This window comes from Dermacentor silvarum, chromosome 3, assembly GCF_013339745.2.
Source record: "Dermacentor silvarum isolate Dsil-2018 chromosome 3, BIME_Dsil_1.4, whole genome shotgun sequence".
Lineage (NCBI taxonomy): Eukaryota > Metazoa > Arthropoda > Arachnida > Ixodida > Ixodidae > Dermacentor > Dermacentor silvarum.
The window spans coordinates 177,574,140-177,600,429 of NC_051156.1; positions in this window are offsets into that span (position 1 = coordinate 177,574,140).

The window sequence follows — 26,290 nt, forward strand, 5'->3', positions numbered from 1 at the left end:
GCGCGTCGAGAACGAGAGAGAAAATTACACCATCTTCCCGTAGGGGAACCCTGAGTAGTATGCGAAGCAGCCATGGGGTCGACTCAAGGTAGTTTTATCAGCTGTATAAACTTGGACATGCAGCAGCACCAGCAACGCGCAGAACTGTTGTCGACGCCGTCGGCGTTTTGCCCGCGTTCGCACCGAACGCGCGCAAAGTGGAACCGGAACCGGAAGTGGAACCGGAAGTGGAAGCGGAACGCCATCTAGTGAACACTTCATGAAACTACAGGTGGCTCCATACTACTACTACTACTACTACTACTACTACTACTACTACTACAGAGGAGGGAACGACCCACACCCTAAGGAGTTTCGCCCCTAAAAAATTACTCCATCTCCCGCTAAAGGGAACCATGTGTGGATGCGAAGCAGTGGGGAGATGGTTAGCTTGATCGGGAGATGGTTTCACGTCCCATGTCAAGGTATATGTACTCGCCACAGAGTCAAAGAGAGTTCTGCCGCCGTCGTGGCGGCTCTAAGTTTTATCTCCCCGGTGACGTCACGGCCAGCCGACGCCAGAGGCGCCTGCTGCACTCACGGACACCGTGAGCGTTCGGCGCGAAAGCGGGGACACGGAGAAACGCGGGCGGCGTCGGCCGTAGCTCTGCGCGTTGCCTCGTTGGTGCTGCTGCAATTTCTTTCTCGCCATTCGTTGCGCAATCTGGAGGAGAGGAGCGTCGGAGTAAAACCCCTCAATAAAAAAAAAAGTAGCGATGATAAGTGGTTCTTGAGGGAAAGGGAAAGGTTGGCGCTATCTTCTGCAGCCCTTGAGGAAGCACGGCTCAGCGCCAAAAAAAAAAGTAGCGACATCCTTTGTAAATTGCCGCTTTCCTCCTCTCCTGCCCGTTCTCTCGGCGCTCGGCCCCCCGATTGGCCGAATGCTGTCACGTGCTCTCGCGCACTTTTTTTCTTGCTTGTTTTTGCTCCCGCCGCCATCGCGGTGCCAGATCATTGCGAGCCGTGTATGGAGGCACCACGCATCGCGTCTCCTTTGCGCTTTTAAGGCGTAGTGTTCGCGATGCCGTGTTGCTCGGCATTCGGGTGCAGAACACGCGAAACAGACGGCAAGCGACTCTTCCGGATTCCATCGGCGAAGCGAGACGCGGCGCAGAGGAAGGTCTGGCTTCAAAGAATCAGCCGCGCTGATTTCAACCCAACACAATGGTCCCGGCTGTGTGAGGTAAGCGAGCGATTCTTCAATGATCCCTAATCTCACATGCTGCCACTTGCTGCGTGATGCTTCGTTAGTTTTTCTCCCTCCTAAGTGTCGCATTGTTCGCGCTGCATGTTCGCGCTGCATTTGCAACTTTCGTGGCCGGATTTCATCTTGTCCTCAAACGCACGTGGTTTTTTGTTGACTCGGTTATACAATCCATGGCATTGTGTTTGTGTGGCCTGAATGTATGCGAACGGCACGTTTTGAGTGTATCGCAGTATGTTACGAAGCGGTGACGGTACGTAGGGTAAAATGGGCGCTTACCTGCGGAAAGACGATTAGGGCTATTTAGTTAGGGCGACTTTGCGCCTTCAGCAAAAACTCAACTCGGTGGTCGGCGAAGATCAATGTTCTTGTCGCTATCGTCCTAGATCCTCGAGGACCGATAACTATCTCGAAAATGGTAGAAAGTGCTGCGCGTGAAAAGTGTGCTCAGTATTCTAGTCGTCTATCGCGTAGCAGAACAAGAGATAAGGACCTGTGCTGGCGGCGAGTTGAAAAAGGAAAACGGTATACAAGACTTCCCGGCGATATGTAGCAGAACAAGAGATAAGTACCTGTGCTGGCGGCGAGCTGAAAAAGGAACACCGTATACAAGACTTCCCGGCGATAACTTGTGCCGGGAATGTTGTGTTACGCCTTATACTTGAAGGAGCGAGGTTTTACGGTGACCTTGTTTTCTGATTTCACGTTTGCGCAGGATCACTTCACGGATGATCAATTTGAGCCGGTGATTCTGCAGAGCTGTGGCACAAAAAAATTCAAGCGTCAAGCCATTCCATCACTCTTCGTTCATCGGAAGCAGCTGAAGCCGAGGAAGCCGCCTGCCAAACGTAAGAATACACCGTGCACTTCAAAGACATTACCGTCTGCTGGCAGCAATGCTATCCACATTGCAACGCCCTTGATTATAGAGTTTACTCATTCCTGCGTGGCTTTGTCAGTGGCCAGGACAAACCTGGATGTTAACTCATCGTTTCTAAAGCCCCTATATTTATAAAAGTAGCGCCATCCACTTCCCTCCTCCTCCGTTCCACTATCGCGCTCGGCGTGACCAGCGCGATCGAGGCGCGATATCGACAGTGGCGCCGCCTGCGTCGGGCCTGCCGTGGCAGACGACAGCTAACGCGCTACCAGAGGAAATCCGAGGAAAACTTCGATCGCGCCCTGCGGAGACGTTTTTGAGGCGCGATTTTGCTTCGTCAGTCAGTAACTGGTCTTAATAATGCCGTTTTGGAAGTAGCAACGCGACGATGCGAGACGGCGCAAATATCAAGTGTGCAGCAAGCGTTTGCGCACGCCGGATGGTAAACAAAAAAAGCCTTTTGCCCTCGCCTTGTCGGTTGCGGCAACTTAAGGCGCAGCAGCATGCCATCACAACGAAGTTCTTGTCCCTAACACGTTTGATCCGTTTGTGCGTACAGCACTTTCGTCGCACAGGCCCGAGAATGGCAGTCGGAGCGCGCTGGAAAGAAAAAAAATATACAAAAGCGCGACGCGAACTTCCACGTGACACGGATTGGCCAATGGGGGAGCGGAGGAGGCTGGGGCGACAGGAGGCGGCTAAGAGAGGGCGAGGAGGAAGCGCCGGGGTGAGCGCGGTGGCGGCAAGATCTAAGAATGGCGCTACTTTTATAAATATAGGGGCTTTAATCGTTTCTGCTCTGCATTTGATAAGATAGTAGATACAATACGCAGGGTAGAATTTCTCGGACCCGCGCGCAGCACATGCAAGCGGCAATATGATCCGCAAAAGCAGCCTCGCATACACCTGTAAGATGACCGCTGCCGCGCTACTCAAGTCCGCAAAAAAAAAAGAAAAAATGTGTGGAGTAGTGTAAGGCTTCCTGCAAGCGAACGAAGCCACTAGCCTCATTATCGACGGACCGCTTCCGCCGAATGATCGGTAGCTCACTACTCAGTGAAACCTGTAAGACAACTGCATATATACAGCTGGTGGATCATTCACTTCCGAAGCGTAGTCATTGTTAGAGGCCGGCTGTGCACGTTAGCCGCTGGCCAACGAGGGACTGGAGCTACTGAAACGCGGAGATGAACCAACGCCGAGGTCGCGCGTGGCATGGCTCAGTTAAAGCCCGACTTAGAGGCTTTATGCTCACTGTATCACCGCTAATAGTACATCCATCTAAGCGCAACGGCATTTATGCGTCCTCTCGTTGTTTCGGCAGCCAGTCATAACATAACGCGAAAAATTCCGATCAAAATACGAGTTCAAGAGCGCGAGCGACACGTAGCCACAGCGTTTCATTCGGAGAGCGTCTGCAAGTTCGGCACCGCGTAGGGGGAGCCACGGTCGACAGAAGAGAGAGCGAACGCCGGCGCAGGAGGAGGAGAGAGGAGATGGCGCTACTTTTCTTCATTGAGGGGCTTTACGTCGGAGAGGAGAGAAGGAATGCTGAGAGGAGAGGAGGGGTAGGAGGATGCGCATGTGCCGTAGGGGTGTGGACGCCCCACGGCGGATGGATGGACTGAGGGAGTGACATAGCCCCGACCATAAGATGCTTCGCATCTCAAATCCCCTACCACGACGGGGCACGTATTGTAAAAATCAGTCCAACGAAGGCTGAGTATCTTTTGGTCTTTTGGTAAGAAACCTTTTTGCATAGCTATTCTCATGGGTCATATTTCTCCGTCCTAATCTGACAATGGACTTTTGCTTAACGTGTTGGCTGGTTATACTATTGATTGTTAAAACCCTCCTGTAGTTACATGGCGCTTTTGGTCTGCGTTCCCTCTGCGCGTCTTCGTTTTCTGCGCTCTCTGCGTTTACAAGCAATGTTGAACAAACTAGCAGCCAAGCACGCTTCGGCAAGCTTTAAAGCAACGCACGATCTTCATGTTATTATTTCTATTATCCTCTTTCTCTGAAGGGTGACAGTTAAACCGGCTCACTCTAAATTAATCGAAAACCGGAATTTTGTCTTATTCGCGTAAAACTCATAATATACTTTTCGCTTATTTTATTGATCGTGCGGTGTTGACGAGCGTTGTTGAAATAAGAGACCTCGGTGGGCTTTTATTGCGATAGCAATTATATGGACACTCAAAAGCAGATTTCTGCCGTCGGCGTCGCCGTCGCCGTCGGCGTCGCCGTCGCCGTCGCCGTCGGCGTCGCCGTCGCCGTCGCCGTCGCCGTGAGGTTCCGTATGACGTCATTTGGAGATGAAATCGTCGCCGCGCGCCGAACGCTGTATGTGCGAGTGAAAGGGCGCGAGGGGCGCGTCTTTCACGGGGAGTGAACGCACGGCGGAGAACAAACGCGCGTTCTGCGCCGTGCTCGCTTAAGGGCTGCAGAAGTAGGCGTCTCTTTTCTCCTTTACAATCACCATATATGTAGAGCAAACGCGCCTTCTTCGGACGCGCGAGAGGCCGTGGGGGAGGGGGAGGGAAGGGAGGCGACGTTTAGCTGCGGCACCAAGTGCCTATTTATATCAGAGGCTCCAGCAACAGTCACCAACGCCGCACGCATTTTGAGCTAACGCGGGCAAAACGCCGATGGCGTCGACAACAGTTCTGCGTGTTGTTGCTACCAAAGCCGCTCACCTTACTTCGTATGACATTGCTGTGTTGCTATCGCATTCATTGCTTCGCCCTTAGGGCGAAACTGTGACATTTTTTTGATGGTACGTTAAGCTTCTCAGCGCGTAGAATCACACAAGCCTGCGTGTGCTCGGTTCCATCTGCAGACTCACTAAATATTTCCGTACTGCAGTGCCCTTGCACAAATTGTTGACGTACATCCCATTTCTTAAATATTACTGAATTATTTAAAGCGCCAAACAGACGACACAAGACGAGACACGGACGAGCGCTTATCCCTAACTCTTGTGTCGTCTGTTTGGCGCTTTAAATAATTGAGTAACATGCACCAACTAGCCCAACAAAAAGTTATACTTGAATATGCTTCACTGGTGTTGAATGGCACAAGCAATTAAAATAGCATTTTAAAGCGATAGCTTTAAGGGCTTCATGACACGTGTCAGCGGCGTTCACTATGATTAAAAAATGTCTACCAATCAAAGAGCGGCGCGCCACTCGGTTATTTTAGAGCACCACCAGATGGAGCTCGCGTCCGCGCATCCTGGCAGCGGCGGCGCCGGCCGTGCGGGGGAAAAAAGAACCAGAAATCTCGCCTTCGTGTATAGCGCTCGCCGCAAGCGTTTCCCAATAAAAATTACGGTTGCATAAGCTGCAGTTGCCGAGAAGCGCGAGAAGCAGTCAGGGACCCTTTAATGCTATCGCATTCCACTCTTAAAGGCGAAGTTCAAGTGTCTCTCAAGTTTTTATTGGAGCGTGTGCAGAAAAATTTCGTGAGTATATATAAACATCGTTTTCTCACCTCACCCACCAACAACTTTACTAGTCTGAATAATCATCCTACACATCGGTCACTTAGCTGCAGATGTAGTCGAACCGACATCCTCTTTTTATACAAAATCATTCATGGAATTATTACATGTTGGGATCGACTACTTTCTGTTGAACGTCTATATTCCCTGCAGAAGACTACCAGGGAACTTCCCCCCCCCCCCTACTTTTCCCCATGCCTGCCTCTCTCAGAAGACAATCACCTCTACGCAGAACGCAAAGTCTTTACAAGTGTCACTTTCTCCATCTTGGTATCTGTGAAAACGTGTTCTCTCTCTTTTTTCTTTTTTTTTCTTTTTTTGTTTGGAGCTTCGCAATTTCTCTTGAGCCTTCTTTCTAGCGACCCTCCTCTCCTGTCTTCTCTCTATCTTCTTCCGTACATGTTCTCCGTCTCTCTGTTGTGTGTTATTGCTGCATTGTTGTTTAATATGTAGCTGTTTATGCAGTTCTTTATTGCTTTTGTTTTTTATTCTACTTTTTTATCCCATAACTTTCAGTCTCAGTTGCCTTACATATTTTCCTTTCTTGTTTTTATTTTCCTGTGCACCAGCACCCAAACCTCAGTGTTGTCCCTTAGCACATTACCAAAAGAACTGATTTATTTATTTATTTATTTATTTATTTATTTATTTATTTATTTATTTATTTATTTATTTATTTATTTATTTATTTATTTGATTATTGAATATCATCGTCATTGGAATTTGCAAGAGAGTTTGACTGGACTTGCCCAACAAGCTTTTTAGTTATCATTTTTTTTTACTTGATATAAGGAGATCATCATCATTATCATCATCATCATCATCCTATATTTATGTACACTGCAGGACGAAGGCCTCTCCCTCCGGTCTCCAATTACCCCTGTCTTGCGCTAGCTGATTCCAACTTGCGCCTGAGCATTTCCTAACTTCATCACCAGAACAGGGATTGACCTCCCTGGTGCAGTATTCGGCCACTACCTCCCTCATGACTCTTATAAATATAAGGAGATATTGGCGCTCAAATATGGCGTCTGCTATTTCTTGGATCTTGACTAAGTGGTAACACGGTGGTACACTACAACATACAATCGCTACACATAATATATAAAAATGTACGACATAGTTACAACGAAGTCACGTTATCGGTTATCTGTGTACCTACTGCCGCCCTCCTATATTTCAAGCACAAGTAGCAGCAATCATTGCCGCGCTGTGACACGTTATAAGTGTTGGCTACATTTACAGTGGACCCGACAGGCAAGGGTCGAGTCAGAAGCCGGGTACCTGGAGCCGTACCTGACGTGCCGAGTTTTTGGGGACCCACCGCAGTGGCTTAGCGGCTACGGTGTTCCTTTGCTAAGAACGAGGTCCCGGGGTTAAATCCCGGCCGCAGCGGCCGCATTTCGGTGGATGCGAAATGCAACACCCGCGTCCCGTGCATTCGGGGCACGTTAAAGATTGATGATAATTAATCCGGAGTCCCCCACTAAGGTGTGGCTCATAATCAAATCGGTGTTTTCGCACGGTAAAACCGCAGAATTCAATTCCAATTCTGATTTTTGTGACAGCCTGAGTCGAGAGCAGAGATAATTTACAACGCGTCTGCTTATTCGCTTGCTGGCTGTGAATCACCGACTCGACGTATTCGCGTTTACATGTGTGCGTTTACACTGGTGAACCTAAAGTCCCTATATCGAACCTACTTCGTGCAGTCTGGCTGGCTCAGCCAGAGTCGACGCTCGTTCAGCCTGACCGGCTAGCGTTCAGGCCTCACCGCAAATCTTCAGCCGCAAAGCAAAGTCGACCCACGTTTGTACGCGTTCATGTAAGCGTCCAGGTTGAGTCCTATATATAGCAGCGTGTTAAGGCTTATTTCGTGTTCACTTCCCGGCGACGAATATCGGCAAGCACGATAACGTAGACATGCGTGTTGAGCATCTGTACTAGACAAATGAAAAAATGAATGAATGAATCAGCTTTTCTTCTTTTTTGTGTTTTGTTTTTCTTTGTAAATATTCATGGACAGTCAACTGCCTGTGCCATTGAACCACGGTTCTTTCTTTTATTTCCTTGTTTTGCTGTTTCTCTTTTTTTTACATATTTTGTCGTCCTGGATTATCGTCCTCTCGAAGTACTTCATTGAATTTCAAAATTACGTTTTCACTTCCCGTCCCTCTATTAGTGCTCTGTCTGACATCATTACTTTTTGCAGTTCTCGGCATGCTGTTAAGTATGCGTTCTTTTTTCAATCATTATTTAACAGTCCGCGGTCATGGCAAGGAAAAAAAAAAAGAAACCACTGCGTAATATGTTGAAATTCAACGCGAAAGACAACTTCAAACGACGAAATGGCATGGGAGACAAATGCCCACGAATAACTTATCATGGAGTGAAAAAAACAAATTCTCTAGACATAGAACCAGAAAACGGTCTATTCGTTGTGTGAGAGACAAAGAGAACTAAGGTCGCGCGAAAACAAATGAGCGAGTGAGTGCGTAATTCTCTTTCAATTTCGTGCACACTCACCGTGCTTTTTCAAGGACAGCCAATTCGTTTAACACGAGTGCCACATACAATAAAAGCTGCGGTGATTTATTGTTAATCGCTTTTACGTCGTATCGAGAAAAAGTAAAGAATTTCCTGCCGCCTAGTGAGCATCTTAATTTCGGCGCAGAACGCGAAAGGACGAGGTTCTATGGCGCCGCGGGTTTGTTCCTTAAAAAAAAAAAAAATGCTGACCGCGCTTTATAAGTCTCCGGAGGCGTGGCATTGACCTTGCCTGCGAGGGAGACATAAAGGAAAGCGAAACGAAGTTGTCTGCGTGAATTCGTATCTGCGAATTGAGTGTTCTGCGTTCTTGTCGCTTTCGACGCTTCACACTTTTTTTTCTTTTGGCATTTCGCTTTATGGTGGGATAAAACATGCCACGAAAGTAATAGATTTGTTTTGTAGATCAACGTCTACAAAAAAAAGAAAAGAAAATAAAGCGAGAACGTTTCAGTTGTATTTGAAACAAGTTTTTCGAGACTGCCTCCGGGGATTCGTCTCGACGTTATGCTGAAGCCGTTTGCGATTTTTCTCGGCGGGGCATTTCTGCGTCCACCCATCCACCCGTCCACGTTCAGCATCGTCGTGCCGCGATTTCGCCTATTTATGTTGAAATAAACGGCGGCGCTGTGCGCCGTATTTTGTTCTTTTCTTGAACAGTATAAGAAAAGGTGTTTGCCGGCGTGCGAAGGCGGCTGCGCTGGTCGCTGTCTTATGACGAATGAATTACACCGATTATAACACATTGAAAGAGATGTCATGCTGTTTTCTTAATTATACAAATATAAAGGAAAGGTTCGCGCCACTAAGTTTCGCCCGTCTAATTCGCGATACAGACCATACAAAAACTACGATAATCTTCGCTTTTGAAAGCGAACGATATGCAATCGCAATGGCCGAGGAAAGCTCGCGTATCCGCTAATTAGATAATTTACAAAAGCACTTCGGGTTTATGTCGTTTGCGTTATCATGACATCACGTATGATACGTAGAGACTGCCCATTAACTAACACTCCCCTCGCAATACCTTAATGTTTGCTACTCGTTAAGCCAGTCATCTGACTGCAATTAGAAATATATATATATATATATATATACATATATGTCTTGTCAATGTCGCGTGCCGGGCCCTAATGCTTGCGAAGCCAGGCCTCAGTCCTGCGTGAAACGCATGCAGTGTGTCACGTCTGCCTCGCAACACGTGCGTCAAGCAGAATAACGTCGAGCTGACAGCAACATATGCTAGTACGAACTAATTACTGGAGTAATTAGTCCAGTACTGGACTAATGGACATAATGGACATAATGATCGCGCATGCGCGCTGATAATAATTACCTTGTTGTGTTTAGAAAACCATAGGTGCTTCGAAATGCACAAAGCTCAAGCGCAATAAATAACGTAAGAGAACCTTTCGAAGCCACAGGCGCAAAGATATGACAAATCCATTACTACCGTGTATGTGTACAAGATTAAACCTGATAGCGTTGGGCTAAAAAAATAACGAAGTCTAAGGAGCTGAGTTTTTTGTTAGACTACGAAACAAACAAAACATGAAAAAGGATAAACTGTTACCATTAGTACATACATAATGCGTGCGAAGCTTCTTTGATGTGAAGCATTTACGCATTGATGCTGACTCGAAGTGTATAGCAGATTATTGTGGAATTACAGATTTAACTTCACGATATAACAAGTATCACTAATTCGCCTATTAGCAGCAACACATTTGTGTGTTAAGGACGCGGAAGCCACTGGGAAATCCTTGAAGGCAAACATTTGAAAAGTTGAATGCAAAATACGAGTTGGATTTCAACTAAAGTGTTTGTTAAAGGGATGACCGCTGGTCGTACTCAAGGACATCTATATTATTAATATGCCGAACTTTGTTCTTTTGCAGAAAGTTTTTCATTCTATTCGTCTTGAAGTATTCGCCCCCACTTCAACGAAATAATTTATATGTGAGGAAAATAAGGCATAATAGATGTTAAGTTTGCTGTGGTTCGGTAGGATATGCCGGCAGTGACACAGAAATGCGGTGAGAGCAGACAATTTTTTGCAAATATTTTCAATGTGTTAATCCCGAACAAATTACTAAGAAACGGTAATACCTAAAATTTAATTTTCATCTACAGATCGAAGTGTTTAGCAGCATTCATTGAAACGTGGTTAGATGAAGTATAGAGGGTATTGTAAGATAGTGAAGAGAGGAGAGAGAAAGAAACGAAGAGGAAAAGGTAAGAAGGTTAACAAAGGAAGTGCCCGGTTGGCTACCCTACTTTTGGGGAGAGAGAAAGAGGGATACAATAGATAAGAAGGAGACAGAATAAAAATACTAAAGAGTCAGGTAATAAAGTAAACCAAAAGTCAGCGAAGAGAAATAACGGCTCTTGAGCTCGGAAGAGCCTCATGAAACAGCTAGAATTACAGGCACATAAATATTTAAAAAAAAACGAAACAAAACGACATTCTATCCGCTGCGCGTATAAGTACGTATAAGTTCATGTAGTGATATCTGACACGTGTGTAAGTGTGTGTGTGCGTGCGTGTGTGTTTCTTTTCCTGTTGAACGATACGAAGCCTCTATTGCTCTGCGGGGCCGAGTGCGGACGGATAGAACAATTGTTTGTCTTACCTATAAGTACTAACGTGCGCAGCTTTCCATGTCCCGTTCACCTGTGAATTTGTTGCTTGTGTACCCATAAAACTACCTTAGTACCCTGGTCATGTGTTTTTATTCTGATAGATATTATACTGACGCTCGAGGCGTGTTCCCGCCGTCGGCATTTTCGTGCTGTCCCGCTATGCACGGCGCATGCGCCGCACTTGTGCGGATTGTTCGAGGGTTTCCATAGAGGAGGAGTGTGTTTGACTGCGGAAACGACGAAGCGATGTGTACGAATCGTCAACGTCCCGCTCATTCGGCTCGGGGGTGAAGCCAGGACAGGGTTATGCCTTCTGGTTCCGGCATAAGCGTTGTGCGCATGCGTACTCTGAGCACATTAGCATTCCGGCTGGGCTGGCACTGGTCTAAGCGGAACGGACAGTAAATTTCAAGCTAACGTTACGTCACATTTCACTTCAATCTGACTAATGCCGACTGTTTCCCATGGATATGGCTGAAGATCAGCTGCCGGGAGCAATACGGCGTGTCCAGAGATCATAGCATGCAAACACCTCCGAGCATTACACAATAGAGCGAACGATCGAGGTATCCGAGCGGCATAATTTAGCAGATTTACCGGAAGGCTATCGTTTGACGATCACCCATCGGTAGTTGCCTGTCACCGTTTTTTCTTACTTTCACGTCTACTTCCTAGCTTCCATTCGAGAGGCACCAATGCATTAACTAAATTATTCTGTCTATCCCCTTTCGATGTGAATTTCTAAACAATGACTCCGCGGGCATAACTCGATATTTTCTAGCATTTTTCATGTGAGGTTGTTGCGACTACGTGCCTGGCATCCTCCTACAGTAATCTCGCATAAATGTGAGCGCATCTAGAGATAATCAGTACCATCTAATTTCATATTTTTTTCTCTCTCTGATTAATTCCGAGAGTGTTGCTCTTGCTTCGATCCGCAGTCAAATTGATTGAAACCAACAAGTTTTTTTTTTTTTTTTTTTTTGTGGTTGAAACCGGAACGTTCCGGATTTAGTCTACGTGAGGAACCATGAATACTGCAGGGATTAATCTAGTTTGTGCCTGCACAGATAACGCGCTTGCGCAATTTGTGTGTAGCAACCCACATACCGTCCAACAAGCGCTTGCAGCAGCGCCTTCGCTCGGCGAGTTTCCCCTATTAGCTCAGACATCGGCCCGTTCTCTCCTTCAAGTTTTTTTTTCTCAGCTCCAAGTTTGCGCTTCGAGTTTATTCATGAGCTGGATTGCCCTCTCAGGAAACAGAGCCTGACTTATGTATTCTTTCCATGGATAAGTAAAACCCCTTGGAAACAAAAGATGCAAGCGTGTTTACTCATTCGTGTGGAGAGTGCCTTACTTCGTATTGACCCTTTTCGCGGCGATCCCGTGGGTGCCGCCATGTTTAATCACGTGGTAATGCGTCCATTGCTTGCCTAAACTGCCTCCTTCTTAACAATGGATGTACATGACACCTGGTGCCGTTCAGCAAACTTCTGCATTGGCGGATACCGTGCATGGTGACTGGGTGAACGACACGAAGATTCGGCCACAGTTTCAGAGGACATGTAACCGCTTTCTGAGCTCATTACGGCTTTTCCAAACGGCGCGAGCAGCGTATACAGTGCTTGTACTAAAAGCGGCAGGAGGAGAAGGAGGAGAGAAAGAGAAGGCAGGGATGTTAACCCGAAATGCGTCTGGTTGGCTACCCTACTCTGGGGGACGGGAAAGAGGGAATAGAAAGATGACATAGAGAGAGGAGGGGGGGGTGAGGAAGGACACGGTGAGCTCGCGCACGCACGCGGAGGGCCTGAGCAATTCAAAGGCGTTCACATAGGCCAGTCGTCCTCAAGTAAGACAACAGTGCCTTCACAGCTTTGTGGGCCGACGAGCGATGGGGACGGTCTTCAAGGAGCACCTGCACGGACAACGGTCGATCGTCAAGTCATCGCAATGCGTTCGATAAAGTTTGTCTTTCCGACTGAAATTGATCGCAGTGACACAATAAATGTTCTATGTTCTCTTCGCTGCCGCAGACGTCGCACTAATAGCAGCGCTAGAAATGTGTTCCAAGCTGTCCAAACCTTCCGCTTATGAATTAAATAAGAATAAGTGTGTTTAGCTCCTCGTTTTATTTGGCAAACACTTTGAAACAGTGGCTTGTCATGTTGCTGACTCAGTAAAGTTCCTCGGTGTGGTCACTATCTGATTGTTTATTTCCTGCCTAATCGCTCGCGGCTGTGCTTAGTTGAGACAGATTTGTTCTTACTGATCACAAGGGCTTGGAACATAGATGTTCTGTACTTTGTAATAGCTTGTAATAAAGACGTGTTATCGATAGTCAATCGCTTACTCTGTGGAGTTCCACGAAACATTCAGCTTCGAACATTCGTCTGCTGTCAGTGTAGTCGCCATCACCCATGCTTTGACTCATTGATTCAAGTGTGCGGTCATTCACTTATTAGTTGTACGTTGGCGATAGAGTGGGGGTAGGTTTGCATGTGAGTAGGGCTAGATGCGGGTAGACAACGTGCTAGAAACTATTTCAGGAAGCGGCACTACTCCCTTTGTCAGTGTGTAACGAGCGGTGCTAACTCTTGCAGGCATTCTGGTGTTGAAGTCCTTTCTTTGAAAGTTAGCGATACAGTGCTGGCTGATGAGCGAATTTTTTTTATAATCGGGGAAAGGCCGTGTATCGCGAAGGACCGGCAACACAAGTAAGAAGCAGCGGTTCGTGAACTGGATCATACAGATTCATTCCATTTCTTAATAAGCCAGTCACTAATTTTGCAGCCGACTATAGCACACGTCTTCCCTATACCGCACCACATTTTGCAGCATGAATAAAACAGAGTGCGTTAGCGAAAACCCAGTTCGATTTCCGACAGCTAATCGCACAGAAGCAGGGCAGAGGTTGCAATGGTTTCGTATTCGTGCGCTTTCGCTGAGGCAACGTGCGGCGCGCGCGCCGACAGCGTCACCTCGTTCCGCCGAAGTAAACTGCTCCGCAAAAAGCGTCAGTACTTCGCAGCAATAATCAGTGTATAATAATCCCATGCATCATATTACTATTATTATTATTTGATTTGAAAACATATACACAGGAAAGAGAAAGCGAGAAGCAAAGGCTGGCAACTGCCACCAGAAGGGGCACAACGCCTGCCTACTCTTCGGAAAGGACGAAAGAAATATAGAAGGAAAGATAGGAAGGAGGGGAGGAAGGAGTAAAGGAAGAGCGAGATGACAAATCTCAACGAATAAAGTAAAACATACAGTAGGGCCCGTCCCTGCAGGTCAAGCTACTAAAGAATGTAAAATAAAAGAAATAGTCGCTGGGTTACAAACGTGCCCCTAAGTTCGTTGTTTCTAGAAAAGTAAGGAGAGCACGATGAGCTTGATCACGTCGAGACGCACAACCACTGGGGTATAAACATTCGTCTAGAGTCGTACACCGCAGGCCAAGAAGATGGTAGTCCCTCACTAGTGATTTGCGTTGCGCACTGAAAGCGGGACATTCCAATATCAGGTGCTGAAGTGTCTCGCAGCCACCGCAAGACGTACACGATGGACTAGTCACACGTCCTTGTCTGTGTAAACGTTCGTGCACATTAACACAGCCAACCCTTAGCTTCAATAGTTGCGCTCTAGCGCGACGAGGCAAGCCTCGACCGCGAACACACGGCGGGAACGTTCCATTTGCGACGCGCTGGTCTGGATGCTGCTTGAGTATGTGGCGACGAATCAGCAGGCGAGCGTCATCAAGCTTGCACAAAATTTCAGGGCAAGCACAGTCGTTACGAGTGCAAGTTGAAGCCAGTCGATCAGCCTCTTCATTTCCGGCGATCCCTAAGTGCGAAGGTATCCATTGAGCAACGAGAGATACCCCACGTGATAAAATTTTGTTGGCAGAGTCAGTAATGCTGCGCACAATTGGGCAATCAACCTGACTGCGTTGTAATCTGCTAAGCGCAGTGCGGGAGTCCGTAAATATGACAATCTTCGGCGGTTTGGTTAACTCCTCTTGCACGTATTTCAGTGCAACATTAATTGCTGCTAGCTCCGCAGTTGTTGACGAGGCTGGATGGGGTATATGAAATATACGTCGTACTTGAGTTGAAGGGCAGAAAAAAGCTGCAGAGGCGCCTTGACCGTCACTGTGCACAGATGCATCTGTAAATACTTGAAGGTAATCTGGAAATTTCTCTAACATGTGCGACTTCGCCAATTGGAATATGGCCGAAACAGGCATATCAGACTTTTTGTGTATGTCAGGGATTGTAAGGTAAATGGGCAGCACGTGTTTGGTGATGTCTTGTGGCGGCGAAGGCGCAACTGAAGCATCATGTTCAGAAATGTCAGTAATGTTCATAAATAATGCTGCCATTTTTCCAATGCGAGAAAACGGGCGGTGAATCAGACGATCAAGGAGCATTTGACCATTCGATGCGCGGTGCAGACGCTCTATATGAAGTAGAGCTCTCTGGTCTGCTTGTAGCCTTAGAGGTAAATGATGAGCTTCAGTGAGTAATGGAACTGATTGCGCCTCACGAGGTAATCCCAGCATTATTCGAAGGGCAACGCGATGATCACGTTCCAGTTGGGCCATCAAACTAGGTGGGACGTTCAGGAATGGTAACGCATACATCATGCCTGAGAGTACAGATGATTGGTACACCTGCAGAGCCGTTGTTTGGTCACAGCCAGCACCTCTAGCAGTCAAGGCGGCCACATACTTAAGGATGGACTGTGATTTGTGTCGTACGAATTTAATGGCAGGACGCCAAGAGATGCGATCATCCACAATTAAGCCCAAATAACGGTGTTGTCGCACCCAGCTTATCGGCGTTTCGTCAAGGTACAGTCGGCTCATTGTTCGACGAGCGCGCTGTTTAGGGTGGTATGCTATTGCAGCCGACTTAGCAGGTGATATCTGCAGGCCAACTTCACCCAAGTACTCCGAAGTCGCGTTCAGAGCTCTTTGCAAGCTTGCACGAAGCCGCGGGCCAAGGTGCGAAGGGCCGCTTATCCACAGAGCAATATCATCTGCATAGATAGCTATGCTCACAGGGAGGTCACTGTCTCGAGGCAAGCGACTTGGAAGCGCGGCGAGTACTGTGTTAAACAGAAGCGGCGATAAAACGCTGCCCTGTGGGACACCGCACTTAACAGTGCGGGATTCACTTGTTATTGCTCCAACACGCACTTTCATCTGGCGCTCCGATAGGAAATTGCCCACAAAGCGAAGCAGACGACCCGAAATTCCCGCGGTTGCAAGAGCGAAAATAATCGCCTGATGCGGAACCGAGTCGAAAGCTTGCTTTACGTCTAGGAAGAGCATGTAGGCGGAGTGCTTGTTTCCTTTAGCACATTCAAGCGTTGAGACAAGGTCTGAAATGCTGTCCAGAGCTGAACGGCGGTGACGAAAACCGCTCATCACATCAGGGAAAAAGTTTAGCTTCTCTAGCCTGTCTTCTAGACGAAACAGGACCATTCGCTCCATTAACTTGATGACATTTGATGTTAGGGATATCGGCCGGTAGGACTTGAGGTGTCGTGCAGGGCGCCCGGGCTTTAAAATTGGTATTATCACGGACGATTTCCACTCAGCAGGGATTACACCAGTTCTCCATACCTCATTACACTCGTCCAGTATACGGTCATGAAAACTGTTATCAATGTTCCGTAATGCTTGATACGTCACACCGTCTTCACCTGGGGCAGTGCGGCGTTTGGAGAGGCTGAGTGCGTGTCGTAGCTCCTCAAGAGTGAAGTCTGCCTCGTCCATCTGGCACGCTGGACCGTATAAAGCAGTCATGGTACTCTGACTTGTCAAAGAAGAAAGGTCGGCATTTGTGGTGTCACCGGACATAGGAGAGCCGAAAAGGTCTGCAAATGCCTCCGCTAGAACTTTTGGTGAATGGCCAGTCGCTATGCACAAAGCAGCCGTAGGGTTCTTGCAGATTTCGGGAGTGCGGAGAGCCTTTAGTATGCGCCACACATTTCCAAAACCACTTCCAGTATGCAGCGAACTGCATAAGGCGGCCCATCTCTTGCGACGAAGCTGTTTTGTATGCCGCCGAATGGCTGCATCAATGCGGTTATACAGAGTCCAGTCGGTGCGTCGTTTAGAGCGCTGTGCCCGCCTATAAGCGCGACGTCGACATGCGTGGAGCCGCAAAAGCTTAAGATCGGGGTTTGGTTTGCCGATACTTCGTCGTCGTTGTATTGTAGCTTGTCGTAAACACTCACTCACCCGATTGAACAGACTGTCTTGAGATGGTGCCTCTGAGATAAGCTGACGGAACTTATCCCAGTTTGTCACTGTATAGACGGTAGTCTCTCGGCCCGCAGTATGTGTTGGTGTTAACCAAATGGGCAGGTGATCTGAGCTCCACGGGTCAGCTTCGCATGACCAGGCTAAGCACACATCTCTCGTTGAAATCGCAAGGTCTGTAGTAGAATGCTCCTTTCCTCTACCTATAAATGTAGGTAAACCGTCATTCCTTAATTGAAGATCATTCTTGATAATAAGCTCGTTGATTTCTGCGCCACGATTGTCTTGGGGGCGGCTACACCATCGCGGATGGTGAGCATTAAAATCTCCGCATAACACAAACGACGCACCACACCGGGATACTAAGCACTCAAGTAGTGAGGTATCTGAAGAACGTGTAGGCCGGATGTAAATGCTTGCCACCGTCGTAGTCACACCCTTGAGGCTCACAGTAACACCTGTGCACTCAAACTCATCATCACAGATGTCATCAGTGTCAAGAACCGTGAAATCCAAGTCAGCACGTACGTACACTGATGCTTTTGAAGCATTGCGTGTATGCGTCGTGTCCACACACTGGAAAGAGCCACAGGTTGGTTCCGCGCACCGAGTGTTACTGTGGACACCCATGAAGCCTGGCAGTCGATATTCGTCTTTCCTTACGTTAGTTTCCTGAAGCGCTATAACATCTGGTGGAGTCTTCATAGCGATGAGCCGAAGAACTAGATCAGCGTGTCGCGGTTGCAGCGACCTGACATTCCATTGCAGCACAAAGGGGCGAGGCTGCTGACAACTGATAAGATTGTTTCCAGTAACACGTCTATTGAAGGCCGTCGAGGACTGGAACGAGGGCCTCCAAAAGTTGCGCTGCTGCTGATGCTGCTGGTGTCTGACGACCGGCGATTAGAGACCTGATGACGCTGACAAGCATCTTCAGAAGATTGACAAGTTGCGCCTCGTCATTGGCTGTGACCGGTTTATGCACGGTGTTTCCAGTGTTCTCCACTGTGGTCGCTGTCTTTGTAGTAACTTGTTCCGACGATTTCGATGGCAGCGCTGGCCACGATGACTCCGAGAGGTTGAAGGTCCGCCCCCCTTCTTTTCGATGCGTTGTTTGTTTGGCATTCCTTGAACGCACTGTTTTTTGCTTAGTCGAGGCATTTTCAATCGCTGGACCAGCACTACGGACACGCGTACTTGCACCTCCTGCTGCCTTCTTTTTGGCTTTCTCTTTTAGTGCCTTTTGTACGTCCTTCAATGAGGGACATCCTTTATCCGTTGCCAAATGTTCGCCTTTACAGTTAGGGCACTGATATGTCTGACTTTCGCAAGCATCTACATGGTGATTCCCACCGCATTTGGCACAGACCAGATCTTTGGTGCAAAAGCCCTGAACATGACCAATCTTAAGGCATTTATGGCATTGTAAGGGCCGTGGAACAAAGGGGCGAACAGGATAGCGCACAAGTCCAGCCTTTATGTGACTAGGCAGCTTTCCACCGGCAAATAATATTTTCATGCACTTTGACGAGCCCAACCTACGAACGCTAATTATTATGCATGGTGGTGTGCAAACGATCATGCTCTTAAAAACGTCGTCTTTGAGATCCAAGTCAACATCAGAGACGACACCAGCTGCAATATCCGCACCCTGTGGTATGTAGGGCCGCGTGCAGACACCACAAATTTCAGACAAACCAAGCAGAGTTTGCACCATCTTATCATCTGTTGTGTCAACGGCTATGACATTTTTCCAGGGGTTCACGCGAACTTCTTGGATCATGCATCATAATATTGTTCACAGCAACCCACACAAAATGCGTTACAGATGTGCCGGTTAACGGATCTATTCTCTGCGGCCTAACACTATGAAACAACAAACACTACCTAATTATCCTCAATGCCCCAGATACGCGCCTTTAAGCGCGTCATTCTTTTAATAAAGCCAATAGTCTTCTATTCGCGTCCAGTGACACTTGTCGACAATTTCTGGACAATCTTCCGCTGTTTGTCACCGGGCCTACTTCGCCCACACCACATACGCCGAACAAACTGCCGAGACGAGTGCGAGGGCTGCGCGACAGGTCAGTGCATAGTTCGTGTGGCTGGCTGCTAACTGCAAATTTCTCGTATAGGTATTATTTCCATTCCCAACAGTGGTGGGGGCACATCTTTGTTCTTCTTATAGCCCCGTCATATTACGTGGGAGTGGCATAACAACAATGGCATAATTGTATAGACGCGTATAGCAAAATCAGTTTCTAGCTCTTGAGTGTTGTTGGTTGCATGTTATTAACTGACATGACCATGAAAAAATGTCACAGTTTCGCCCTAAGGGCGAAGCAATGAATGCGATAGCAACACAGCAATGTCATACGAAGTAAGGTGAGCGGCTTTGGTAGCAACAACACGCAGAACTGTTGTCGACGCCATCGGCGTTTTGCCCGCGTTAGCTCAAAATGCGTGCGGCGTTGGTGACTGTTGCTGGAGCCTCTGATATAAATAGGCACTTGGTGCCGCAGCTAAACGTCGCCTCCCTTCCCTCCCCCTCCCCCACGGCCTCTCGCGCGTCCGAAGAAGGCGCGTTTGCTCTACATATATGGTGATTGTAAAGGAGAAAAGAGACGCCTACTTCTGCAGCCCTTAAGCGAGCACGGCGCAGAACGCGCGTTTGTTCTCCGCCGTGCGTTCACTCCCCGTGAAAGACGCGCCCCTCGCGCCCTTTCACTCGCACATACAGCGTTCGGCGCGCGGCGACGATTTCATCTCCAAATGACGTCATACGGAACCTCACGGTGACGGCGACGGCGACGGCGACGCCGACGGCGACGGCGACGCCGACGGCAGAAATCTGCTTTTGAGTGTCCATATAATTGCTATCGCAATAAAAAGAAGACGGGATATCCGGTTCATGAAAGTTAAGCTTCAGCGACTAAAAATCGAGTCTCGAAAAAAAAAAGAAGGAACATATAGGCAAGAAAGAAAAAATATACCAGAGGAATAAATCATCTCACAATTGTTATCTCTGTAAAACACACCAAAGGCGTAAAATCGACAAGAGGATTCAAACTCGCAAAGGCGCACCTTCCTTACAGCACTGGCACGTAATTTCCGGGCAAGTGAGCTCAGATTTCGAAACCTGACCGAAAATCACCGCCGCCTCCGGGTTATGGCGTTGAGGAGGTTGCAAGAATAGAAGAGCCGGCTGATGCGAATTTCCGCCTACAACGGCTGACGAGACTTCTAGGGTTGGCTTCATTGGCGTCTTTGGTTTCTCATCAGTGCTTTCTTGTTTCCATATATGGTTTCTCTTTCGTGACATAGTAACCGGAGTACGGCCTTGCTTTTCATATACGATGCATGATAATTATGTTAGATCGCATTATTTCGCTTTTGTCTTTATGTCTTGATCGTTTCGTTTGGTTGGCATATAACAGTGATTCACATATGTGTTGTGCATTCGGTTAACTCAAGTCATCTGGTTCTGTATAACACAAAACGACAATTGATTGTCGTTGCTTATCAAAATATCTCGTCCTTAAACTTTTCCTTATATTAAAGACGACAGTCTTTCTTGGGCTACCTAAACACGAAAAACTTTTTCTGTCACTCTATTCAACCGCCCGGCCAAAACCAAGCATGAGGAGAGGAGGTGCAGAGAGAGACAGAGAACGAGAGTAATAAATAAATAAACTTTCTTGGCGAGGCGGAATTCGAGCCCCGGTGCCCAAGGTCTGAAGGCGAGCGTCATAACCACTAGGCTATAGACGCACGCTCGTAGAACATGCATTTGTGGGAACCATATGATTGCGTTGTATCAACGATTGTAACAGAACTTGCTACGAGCGAGAGAAAGAGAAAATTAGAGCGCGAGGGAGAGATACATTTAAAGAAAGAGAGAAAGAGAGAGACAGATAGAAAGAAAGAGAGAGGGAGAGGAGGGATTTGTCCGTCTGTCTTTCTGTCACTCGATTCAATCGCCCGGCCAAAACCAAGCAGTTAAAAGCATGCTTGAACACAAAGTATATATACCCTAAACTGTTTCGAGCTACTAGCACTGGTGGCACGGGGTCATACACGTCAACATTATACAGCGCAAAGGAAACCTCAGGCCTATTTGAGGCTAAATATATGTACATAACCGTGATCTGCAACTTTCATTTATTTAAGAATGCACATTATATTGGCTTTTACGTTAGTAAATGAGAAATCAACGCATTAGAAATGGTGTCGAAGAGACGCTACTCATTAAAAACAAGCCGACTGAAGCCGCGGCTCTGTAGCCGGCTTTAAGCAAACAGTAATAAAAGGTCCCAACAGATGGCGCGAGAGCAGGGTGAACGCGAGAAATATTAATTGAATTTAGCAAAACCTCCATTGCATCAATCATGGGAGGAGTGAGAGGGGAAGGGAAGAGCGTGAGGGGTGGGAGGGGTGAGAAGAGAGGGTGTTACGTATCAGGGGCGGCAGAAGACTATCATCTTTCGACGTCATTTGTCGCAAAGCAAACAGATATGCGGCCAATTTCTTTATTTGCTAGCTTCAGCTAGCCCATCAGGTACCAACATTATTAATTCTGTATTAGTACAAGTCAACACATATCTCAATGAGTCAAGACAACAAATATATCTTGTATGGGTTAAGCAGCTATTTTCGACTTCTTTTCAAACTTGCAAGAAAGCGCTCTTTACTTAAAGCTCTTGCGCTTCAATTTTGTGCGCTGATTTTGACTTCGATACTCACCTGTCTCCCTTGTTACCTCTAATGCCCTTTGCCCGTTTCCTTCGTGCAGGGAGGGCAAACCAGGCTTTGTCTCGTTAATCTCCCTGCCTCGTTTTTATCTTTGCCTCGCTCTCTCTATTTCTCTCCGAGTTCTCTTGCTAAGATCAAGACAAAATACAAAAGCAGAATGATGAGAGCCAACATAACTGTCTTGGATAATATCGGGATAGCAAGGCCGAACTCTGGTTACTATGTCAGGAAAGAGGAACCGTATAGTCTATGAGATAAAGAGATAGAGAAGGCAAGGAGAGGAAAGGCAGAGAGGTCACCCAGACGATGAGAAATCAAAAACACGAATGAAGCCAAGCACAGAAGTCCGGTCAGCCGCTGGGGGCGGAAATTCCCATCAGGCTCCGGCTCTTCTATTCCTGCAACCTTCGCCACGCCAAAACCCGAAGACGGTGGTGATTTTCGGTGGGGTTTCGAATTCTTAGCTCGCTTGCCCGGAAATTAACGGCTCCTTACCCAGAAGTACGCGAGATGCTAGCAGTGTCTATACGGCCTTGTCTGGTGCCCATGGATATAGTTGAACGTTCGACAGCTTTCGAGCTAGTCTCGTTGCCAGGCGCATGCTTTAGGGCTGTTCCTTCAGAAATCGTTATTTTTTTTTTGTACCTAACTTCCCACGCGTCCTTTAATAGGGACTGTCTGCATGGGGATTTAAAACCTGTGAAGAAGTGGACGTTATTTGACATGTGGCCACCAGTAAAGCTATAAGCTGGTCAGAGCGGCATGGTATAGCAGCATTATTAAACGTGTAATTTATGAGAGAAAATAAGCATTTGCGACATTTTAGCGCGTTTATATTGGGAGGCATGACGTCATGCTCGCCTCTCAGTCATCCATATCTCGCATCTCACATCAAGTTTTCCTGTCATATTTTCACATTCACTTGACCATATTAATCTTCTCTATGTGTTCAGCATTTTCTTTTTTAGGAAAATTCTGCATTTTTCTTTTTTAAGCCGTCTACAATTGCACACAAATCATCAACACGCCTTTCGCGTCATACTGTATCAGCCGTGACGTATATTGCAAAGTTTTGTATCCGGGCTCTTTTTTTAACGCTCTTTATAAATATTCTGGGGCCGAATTCACAAAAACGTTCTTACGCTAAAACTGTTCGTAGAAGGACTCGGTTCGTCGAATTACTCATACAAAAATGAAAGAGTGAAACGATCATCTTAAAATAAAACACCAATTTAAAATTAAGCAATGAAACCAGCGTCACACCGAGTTCACATGCGGCTAAAATGGGGATGGTACTATGTGTGACGCGTGGAGAAAGTTTTACGTTTCTGGCTCAATTAGAAGCGTTGCAAATAATTACTGATTACTCGTCTGTCTTTCGCTTCCTTTTTAATTTGTTTTATGCGTAACGCGAGACGCGTAGGCAGGTTCCCCGGTGTCCTCGATGTTCTCGATTCATGTGCTACAGAGTGATATATGTGTGTTTTAGAGCACCATAAAATTTAGCTAGCTGCGGGGATTAAAACAGCCACCGAGATCAAAATTTGTGTTATTTGAAGGAACGATGGGGCTGATGTGCATGCTAAGTTAAATGTACGTCGTTAAAGTAAGGGCCTTCGATAAAACTTTTCTTAAACAAGTGCCCGAAAGCATTGTTTGTGGGCAACATTATAAATACATGGGTCAACGGGCAAGTCATTGCAGGCAATGTTTTAAAGACTGCGATTGCATTACAAGCAACTGAAGTTCGTAATCGAACACCTCAAAACAAGCAGTTTTGCTGAAAATTGGGTGGTCATTCAGTGATGTCGCACAAGCTTGCTGCCTTTTTATTTTAATTTTTTATTTAAATGCAACAATTGTTATTCAAACGGGTTCAACGGCTGCCTTGCTAGAAAATTCCCGCATTTGAGCAGTGCAGATGCACTTAAGTGCGAAGCTTTGCCTCGAAACCTCTTTAATAGTTGTCGTCTTTGTATGACTAGCAGGCTTATGCATCTAATGTACACGCTTAAGCTTTAAAATATATACATGTGAACTAAATAACAACAGTATGCTTTGATATGGGTAATCAGGCAGTGATAAAATTTTTGCGTGTATTTATAATTCTAGGAAGTGCTATATTATTACACTATACAGAGATGAAGTTGCCTATATCACCGAGAAGATAGTCACAAATGATCGGTCCAAGCAACACTTTTCTTCCACTAATATCAGAGAATTTAAAACTATTGCTTCTGTACTTTATGGTTTCAGAGCTCATATTTTAAAATATTACGTTGTTCTTCGACTGTCGCCTTGCTTTCCCCCTCTTTAATCAACCTTCGTAAAACCATTGGTCATTATCCCGTAGTAGCACAATTATTTGAGGAACAAGCGTACGGGTAAAAAAAAAACGGTTGCAGTATTCACTGCGGGAGAAAGCTGCTGTTGCAGCCAGTAAGTTCAAAGCCGAAGAAATCGCTGGTCTGCCGTCTTTCTTTTTTTCTTTTTCGAGTCAATTCTATATTAATTACTTCAAGAAACGGCACCTCGACGTTATGCAAAGGCCGGCAACCGACGTTTTTAGAGTATCGTCTCCTACAGCAAATAAGTCAGTTGATAACCTATCCCCTCCATAATCAATGCAAATGATGTTCTTCAGCGGTGCTGTCGCGATACAGCTTGTAGCGATGGTTTCGTTTCACCGCGATGCCGGTTATCGGTCGCTTTTTTAAACGCTCTGTCTTATCTTCCAGCTGCTAGAGTTATTTCTACTCATTCTGCTAGACTTCTCTCTGCGTCTGCTCTTTGTCGATAGTTCCGAACAATTTTCTAAACAGGTAGTCGCATATTAAGTAAAACAAAAACAAGAAACACAATGCGTCCTGAACGGTGACCATTATCGACGACAGCTGCTTTCGAACCCCGGTTTTCTGCGAAATGTTATCGTGTTACAGATGTTTGGAAACTGCATCTTTGCCAATATTGAGAATCTCACGGTCATTTTAGCAATCGGCATATTCTCAGAATGAATCATTGCGTAACACTGTCGTAAATAATTCGAGCATGGCCTACAGCTAAAAACGGTGCCTTCACTAAACTTAAGTTGTACTCAGTGTCATAGGGCGAGAATCGACAGGGAAATGGGAGAAGCAGAAACATCATTATTGATTACAGCTGGCTATGCTTTGGGTTCTATCGGAAATGTAATTACGAGCGGAAGATAAAAGGCCATGACTTTTCCACCGAGCTGCTCTCGCACTAATACTATCCTATAGGGTCCCTAATTTAACTTCGCGTATGGTCAATTTTCCTATTTAGATGTGGTGATGACCACCAATGCAGAAGCCTTCTCCCATTGTTGTGCCTTTAATATTGCCAGCTATTATGTACAGCACTGTCTTTCTTATTTCGATTGTCACCATTCTCCAGTTCACTGTTCCGCACGTGATCAGCGCTCTAATAATGTGTGGTGAGCGCGACCGGCTGTGACCACGTCTCCTGGGCTGTGCATGTCTGCCTCTATCTCTCTCTACTTGTTATATGTTTACCTCTCCCTTCGCCTTTGCATAGTGTAGGGTAGCAAACCGAGTTATCTGTTCTGTTTAACCTTGTTTTATTTTTCCTTTTTTTCGTCTTCCTCTTATCATGTTCCTTTATCAGTAAACGTCGGTGTACCCTGATTGATGGCGCACTGATACGACGTTTTCAGCTGCCTATGTTAACGGGATATTAAAGTTCTACAGTAAATCAGCTTTGACAGCTAAAAATGTTCTTTTTTTTTCTTTTTGTCAGGGCTGTCTTGGTTTCATTCCACGCAACCAAGGTCGATTAGGTAAAAAGAAAACGAAGGTCAAATTTTTCTTTCTTGAATTTCGGCCGGGTACTGCGGCGTCGCGGATTTAAGAATGTTTTCTCGCGCTTGTCCTCTTTACACGTAAGAAATTGTTTGAAACATCTCAGGTGGGTCTTAGCTCCCTTTCAGATGCAGTGCAACCATCTGTTATTGATGGAGGATCACCAACTAGGCTTATAGCTTAGTATGCACCCAATCCATGACGCTATGTGAAGCCACTGCGGCATTTCGAAGGTGGTGTCGCGAAGCGTTTTCTGTTTCTGCATCATTTCTGGCTTGTGAGACCGCCCCTCAAGTACGCGTGACCGTCGAATTTAAAGCGAAGCTTTTTATACCCTTCCCCGTGTTTCATTTAGCTGCTGTTGGATTTGTGGTTATTTTGGTGGATATATATATATATATATATATATATATATATATATATATATATATATATATATATATATATAATACGAATGTTATATATGTGCAGAACGCCACAGGCGGGTTCGGTCTGGCGATCAAGGCCGGCAATTGCTCCGCCCGAGTGTCTCTCACAATCTCACTGCGATGTTTCACCCCATGTCCATCAAACCAGTCTCTCTTAAGAATGCGATAAGGAGACGTGAAGT